At 41.0% G+C, this 6,293-nt stretch overlaps 1 long non-coding RNA gene across 1 annotated transcript; it reads left to right on the top strand.

The window, feature by feature from the left end:
- Window positions 1-2,706: 2,706 nt before the first annotated feature.
- LOC117881259 lies at window positions 2,707-5,847 on the top strand. The gene is made up of 2 exons (XR_004646744.1): window positions 2,707-2,839; window positions 5,194-5,847. It is a non-coding gene; the product is annotated as an uncharacterized LOC117881259 (long non-coding RNA).
- The last annotated feature ends 446 nt before the right edge of the window (window positions 5,848-6,293 follow it).

The raw sequence follows: 6,293 nt of genomic DNA, 5'->3' as shown, positions 1-6,293 counted from the left end.
GCCTGACGCAAGTTCTTCCTCCTCTTCTTTGCCCTGGCAGTTCAACCCAGTCCCCAGCATATGGCCTAATTCTGACTCCAGTCATGGGCCAGCCCTTCTGCTTGGCTACTTCCACACCAATCTACTCTTCCCTTTCCACCGCCTGTGAAGATGCTAAAGTTTGCCGGAGGAGAGGTCTGCTTCCCTCCAACTTAGCAGGCTCACTAGCCACCAAATGTGCTTTTATGCTGGAGCTGCGCTGAATAGACATCCTATGACCAAAGCCTCTCTGTGACCTGCTCCAGACTCCACTAATTTAATGCACCCATATGATCCACACCCTTCTCCCCACATTCCTAGTAGTTTAGAATGCAGTTCAGTAGTAGTTAAAACTATAAACGCTAAGAAACTAGATAGTACAATTATATGCCCCCCGTGATCATATTTTTGATATGGTGGTTTGGTTGGTGTGAACACAATCAATTAACATTTTAGTTTGAAAACTGAAATTCTAATGAGTAGGCATGAGGATGTATAAATATCTGCCTATGTATGAATTTTTCAGTTTGTAGCTTATTCTATTTTCAAGTTAGAAGTGGCAGCAATATTATGAATGGGTTTTGTGTGTGTTTGGTCTGATTTTATTTATTTATATGTTGATTTATTTTTACTTTTCATAAAGGGCTCACTTTTTCGGTCTAGGTGTTTGAAAATTTCGACACTTGGAAAGTGGGGGTGGGGGAGTGGGGGGAGAACAGGAAACCATCCCTTATATTAGTTATAAAATTGCTCCTTGAAAAAGCTACTTCCCATGAAAAGTTAAGAGAGGAGTGGGTCAAAACAATGCTTGTAATGGAAATATTTTCATCACAACCTTAAGTGTGGGTTTGTGAATAAAATAGTGCTGTGAATGTTCATAGGACTTCCACAAAGCACAAAAAATAACAGTTACTTTTCCAAAGACACTGCAGTTGAATTCAGACCAACATATTAAACAGGATGACAACTCTAGTACAAGGTCAAAAGACTCCGAGACTCTTGTGGCAAGTTATTTTTAATGAAGGATCTGAAGCAGAAGGACACTGGGTACACACAGTGAGAGGCTTTCCGAGTATAGGCAGTGTCCTGACAGAAAATGCAAAGTCACAAGTACTCCACAACTTCAATCACACTGAATTGCCAGTCACACTTTCCTGGCATTCACAGCTCATGGAAGTGGGTGGGAAAAAAAGGTTTAAAAATATTCAGAGAATCAGAATTTTGGTACCGAACCTTGTTCTTTGCTCCTAGGCGGTCAGGGGCTTAGTGAGCTGCAGAGGCAGCATCTTTAGCCCTTGGCAGGAGGGAGCAACTTGTGTTGCTCTGTAGCAAAACTCCAGGCTTAATCTGAGTTAGTGGTAATGGGATCCACAGTAATTTACCATGAGGCCTTAAGGCCTTGGGGGAAAACCCTGCCTCCACTGAGATCAATGACAAAACTGCCATTGAGTTCACCAGGTTCAGGGTTTGATACCTGATACATGATAACTAAAGAGTGGGAAATGGTAGATCTCCCAGAGAGCTCAGAGGAAAGGGGAAAATGCCACTGGCCAAGAGCACCATGTTATGGTGGTAGATAATATTGAGAAGGGAAAAAAATCAAGTCTCATAATGTGGCAGGAGCAAGAGCTAGGGTTGCCAACCCTCCAGAATTGCCCTGGAGTCTATAGGAATTAAAGATTAATTTTTAATTGAAGAGTATGTCATCTGATGAAACCTCCAGGAATACGTCCAACCAAAATTGGCAACCCTAACAAGAGCTCAAATCCAAACCTGTCTGAATAATACATTTCAATCTGCTGCACGAAACAAACATGAATTTAGTTTGGAGCACTTAACACAGTTACCTTTACACTTCATCACACTACTCCAGTGACTGAGCATGGGGAGAAGGAAAGTAAGAGATGCTTCCTTTGGTTGTTGACCCTCTCCTGTCACCTTGTTTATCCTGGGCTGATGATGTGATTTCCATTACAATGGCATGATTTAAACAATCCCATTACACCTGACTTTGGTTTTTATTTTGGATTAATGGAACTTTTCAGCTAGTGCCTGAGCCTGAACAGAAACCCAATCAACAGCAATGATATCTATGTCCCTACATGTTGGTGTTTCAGTACCTGTATCATTTGGATTCTGTAAAGATGCTTTTTGTTTTAATAATCAGATTCAATGAGCATCATAGTGATACCTATACATAAAATACCTTGAGGGAATACTATGATTGATAACGTCTTCTGCTGTAAATGAATCTGTGCAGACAGCACTACTTAAGAAACATACTGGGCAAGATTTTTTGGCTAGTGTAAATCAGTGTAGTTCCACTGAGGATGATGGAGCTTGCTGTTTTGCACCAATTGAGAATCTGGCACGTGTGACCCGATTCTTCACTGCCTTGCATCTTGTGTCATTGTTTACACCCATGCATAGTTGATATCATGAGCTTCAGGCCAGTGGAAAAATCAAGCTCTTTGATTCATGTTTGAAAATAAAGGTCTTTTCAGTATAAAGTACTACAGTACTGTGCAGCAAGAAGGTCTTATTTGAAAGATTTTTTTCAAATAAATAGCTAGTTTTGAAGAGGATGTTTTGTTTTGTTTTGTTTTTTCTTTGTTAAATGTCTGACTTCCATTTGCTAACTGAACTTTATCTTTTTTTTCTTTAGAAAAGTGTTCTCCTGGTCATTTGGAAAATGGTAAATTTCTATCTAGCTATTCGAACACCTACAAAGAAGGTGATGAAATTTCATATATGTGTTTTCCTGAAAATCTGCAAGTCAAAGTTGCATGCACAAAGAATGGCTGGTCACCTACTCCAAAATGTACGTCTAACAGTAAGCAACAGTCATGTTCTTTTGAGCAGCTGGTTAAAAAACTTGTAAACATATTACTAGCATCATCTGCCTGAAATAAATACAAAAATACCAATCCTAGCAGGTGACTTGTCATGACAATGCACATTTCTGCCCTGAGTAACTGTGCAATCATATTCAAAATTCTTCACCCAGTACCTGACTGCTGTTCATTACCCCTGCTTGTATGTAGGGTGACCAGGTGTCCAGTTTTCGACCAGAACATCCGGTTAAAAAGGGATTCTGGCAGCTTCGGTCAGCACCGCTGACCAGGCTGTTGACTGTCCAGTTGGCGGCGCTGTGCAGCGGGACTGGCAGGCTCCCTGCGAGCCTCGGTGCCGCTCCTGGGAAGCGGACGGTATGTCCCCCCTCAGGCTCCTATGTGTAGGGGCAATCAGGGGGCTCTGCACGCTTCCCCTTCCCCAAGCGCCGCCTCCACAGCTCCTGTTGGCCGGGAACTGCTTATGCCCAAATAGATTTGTTAGTCTCTAAGGTACCACAAGGACTCCTCGTTGTTTTTACTGATACAGACTAACACGGCTACCCCTCTGAAACCTTCTGATCCATGGGAGTCAGTTTGCTTGTCACCTCATTTATCTGCCTTGCCGGTCCAGAGTGGGAGTGTTGCAGCTGGGCTTCTCAGTCTGCCCAGATACCTTATAGCTGCTGCCTGAAGAAAGATTTAGGCCATGTCTATACTTACAAGCTGACAGCTGCACAGTTGTACCAATACAGCTGTACCGCTGTCAGAGCGCTCGCCTAGCCTCGTTATGCCAATGGGAGAGAGCTCTCCTGTCGACGTAATCAAACCAGCTCAGTGAGATCTCTTGTTGACATCGCGCTGTGCATGTGTGCACTTATGATGACAAAAGTTATGTTGCTCAGGGGGTATTTTTTCACACCCCTGAGTGACAAAATTTTACCAACATAACTACTAGTATAGCCATGGCCTTAGACTGCATGTCATCTCTCAGTCCTTTCTGGTAAACCTCCCACTGTTGCTTCGATACCTTTTGCAAAGTCTCCAATTCCTGTTTTAGGTGGTGTTTTAATTCCTTTTGGTCATCTTTGACTTTGCGTTTTTAGCCTAAGCCTTTAGCCAATATTCAGGGTCTTCCACCTTTTTTTGTGTTGGGAGGAAAAAAATGGTATGGTGTCAAGTATTTCCATGATACAACCCTTCTTTGTAAAGAATGGACACAAAGTCCTGTTTCCCTGAACACTTGGCTCAGACAACAGGGTGCAATTTCCTTATTCACAATTCCGAGCCTATCTTTACATTCACCAATCTGACCAAAAAGATCTTTTCTGTTGTAGCCATGCTGTCTATTACTTCTATTGCTGTCTCTCCATAGCTTTCTGGAGCACTCACACATTCACACACGCACACTCCCTCCATCCCTCCCTCATTTTATCCTCAGCCCTCCTATTGTCAATCCCTAGAGAAACCGCTCAACCAGAATTGCTCTAGCCTTTGCCCAGGCCTTGCCTATGGTCTAGTCCACAGGCAGTGGTTTCCATTGTGTCACTAGACAAAGGGGCATGTAACTGCTTCCTCATTTAGCCTGAATGAAAGATGAGTATCATGCCCATCAGTTTCATTGAGGTCTGTGACTGCTCATAGATCAGACCTGCTTACTGCGAGCTACTCTATCTCCAGTTAAACAATGCTATCAAATTTATTGATGGAAAAATATATTTTATCTTACATCGTTCTAGTTCTCCTGTCTTCTGATAAAGAAGAATCATAATTTCTGATCTTCTTCCCATATTAGGATGACTATATTATTGTGGCAGTTCTCACATCACCTTTTGTAAACTGGTGTGAGAAATGACACCTCCTTTATAGCATTATGGGATCAGAAGCAAATAATTCATGCATACATATGAAGAAGGCTGGCTGGAAGCAGCTGATAGGAAGTCATGGAACGAAACAGGTTCAAGATCCCTGTTCCAAAAATTCCATCACCTTCAAATGCTAATAACTACACCATGGATACTGATAAAACTACAGTAATATGTAGTAAATCACTGTATGGTTTTATGAGCTACTTTTAAGTTCCACTTTAAAATAAGTAATTGTTTTAATATGAAAAGTAGTTGAACCACTGCAGTTCAGGGGGAACTGCAATTACATTTGATGGAGTTTGTTCCCATTTACTTTCCAAAAGAGGTTAAAACCATCCAGTATGAGTTTTATGCCATTCTGTTGAAATCAATATTCTGTTCCTGTGCTATCCATAGGGGATTTGTATGTAATATTTGTTTTAAAAAAATTGACATGTACTAAACTCATTTTCTAGTGTTTATTCTCTCTCTGACAGGTACTTCACGATGAATAAAAAGAAGCATCAAGCAGATAATTTTAACTGAGATCTGAGGATCAAAATCCATTGACCAGTTATTTGTAATGTTCACACATTATGTCCTTTGTCAGTATTTTAGCTTAAATTGATTACATGTATCAGTTCAGTCACTTTTTTTTATCATTGGTCACAATGGTTTAAAATATACAATCATAAAATAGTAACAACAGATGGGCAAATAAGTTCAAACTCAGCTCAAACTACAGGTTTTTATGATATTTGGAAAAGGAAATTTTAAGGGAAATTGTACACATCTGCACATCCTGAATTACACACTTCCTGCTCGCTGAAACAGAAAGCAACGGTATTTCCCTCTGGCCCAAATCAGGAACTCCAGGAAGTCTCATTAGAAACCTTAATCTTGGGAGATTTTTAGCCCAATCACCACACCAGAAAGTTTGGGATATGCATGGAGGCTTTTTTGAGTTCTGCCCATCACTATTAGCTGTTGGTGATCTTTCTTCCAAATGTTTTAGTCCATGCAACCAACAAATGATCCTGTCATCTAGCACAGTTGTACAGAAAACATTGGCTTCTCTGGTTAAAATTTAAACTCATAGTGTCTTAATTATGTTTCCTTTTTAAAATTAAAGATTTGTATGTTTCATTTACCACTCTTCTTAAAAAGTCTGTTATTTGGACTTGTTCAGTTTTTTTATTAACACCATCATCTGAAGTAAAGAGGGAAGGAATCTTAGGATTTGTAGAAAAATGGAGACAAAGATGAAAGCCTGCAGCTAATTTGAATAGCAACATGATACACGCATTTGGTGAGATGGACTGGAGCTGTTGTGTTGCTGTTGTTACAGATCAATCCCATTTTGTCTCACATTGTGGTTGAGATTCAGCTGGCACTAGTAGAGGGGTCCTCTGGAATGTCACCCGGGTCCTTGGTTTTGACCAGGTCTGGTCAGGACATCTCTCAGGATTAGATTAAGAAGAAGCTCTGGGGTCCTAGGAGAAAGCAGGGTGGCAGCCAGAATGATAAATGTTGCTCCGGTAGCCTCCATCTGGTCTGCCATATTCCCCTCCCCCCAAAGTTCTTCCTTTAAGGACCC

Source organism: Trachemys scripta, chromosome 8 (genome assembly GCF_013100865.1).
Source record: "Trachemys scripta elegans isolate TJP31775 chromosome 8, CAS_Tse_1.0, whole genome shotgun sequence".
NCBI lineage: Eukaryota > Metazoa > Chordata > Testudines > Emydidae > Trachemys > Trachemys scripta.
This window is presented reverse-complemented; position numbering and strand designations above follow the sequence as displayed.